Here is a 908-nt window from a genome sequence, read left to right on the forward strand (position 1 = left end):
TCTTCCGATGCATATGTCTAAGAAAGCTGACAAATGATGTTTGGCTAACCTGGATTTTGTTTTATTTGCTGTTATTTCTTTTGTTCATCACAAACCTTTCATTACAACTTATTATTTAATTTCAGAAAGATTATGTTCCTGCTATTGTAGGAATGGCAGTAGCCTATGTTATGCTGAAACAAACTCCTAAAGCAAGAAACCAACTCAAGAGAGTTGCAAAGGTATATGTGTAAAAGTTTGAAAAACTTTGTTAGCATTATAAGACAAATCTTAGATACCTAACTGAACAAACATGTATATCAATGCTTTTGAATAATATAAAAGACTGGTATCAGAATGATAAAAATAAAGTAATGGGCTAAATCAAACCAAAAAACCCAGATCTTTTGACTATGATGTAGGCTGAATCCATATAGAAATATAAAATTGTAAAATTTTGAACGTATACTGACATTTTCCCTTTAGTAAGTCTGTACTTTTTTTTAACAGAGGTACTCTCTATTATAATGTTTTAACAAATGTTTTTAGATGCAATGGACTTCTGAAGAAGCTGATGAGTTCGAGCATGCGTGGTTATTACTTGCTGNTATTTACATNNNAGCTTCAAAGTATGACATGGCAACAGAGCTGCTTAAGAAGTGTCTTGAACATAACAAGGTACGTTTGTATTTCATTAAAGTCCATTAACTCATGAAACAGTCATCTCAAAGTTGCATCGCAACTTATAATTACATCATTCTGCACTATTATGTATTTCTGTCAAAAAGAACATTCGTGTTATACCTATCAATACACTCGGTTCATTTGTTATAACATTGCCCTATCCTGCCATTTTTAAAAACTTATTTTAGTTATACATGATAAGTTGGTAAAGAATTTGAGATTTGAGTCACATGTTTTACTTAAAA

At 31.0% G+C, this 908-nt stretch overlaps 1 protein-coding gene across 1 annotated transcript in view; it reads left to right on the plus strand.

The window, feature by feature from the left end:
* Positions 1–908, plus strand: part of LOC100183001 (tetratricopeptide repeat protein 21B) — an 18075-nt gene that overhangs the window by 14769 nt on the left and 2398 nt on the right. The gene's annotated exons all lie outside the window — the stretch shown is intronic.

Source organism: Ciona intestinalis, unplaced genomic scaffold, assembly GCF_000224145.3.
Source record: "Ciona intestinalis unplaced genomic scaffold, KH HT000042.2, whole genome shotgun sequence".
In the NCBI taxonomy this organism is placed as follows: domain Eukaryota; kingdom Metazoa; phylum Chordata; class Ascidiacea; order Phlebobranchia; family Cionidae; genus Ciona; species Ciona intestinalis.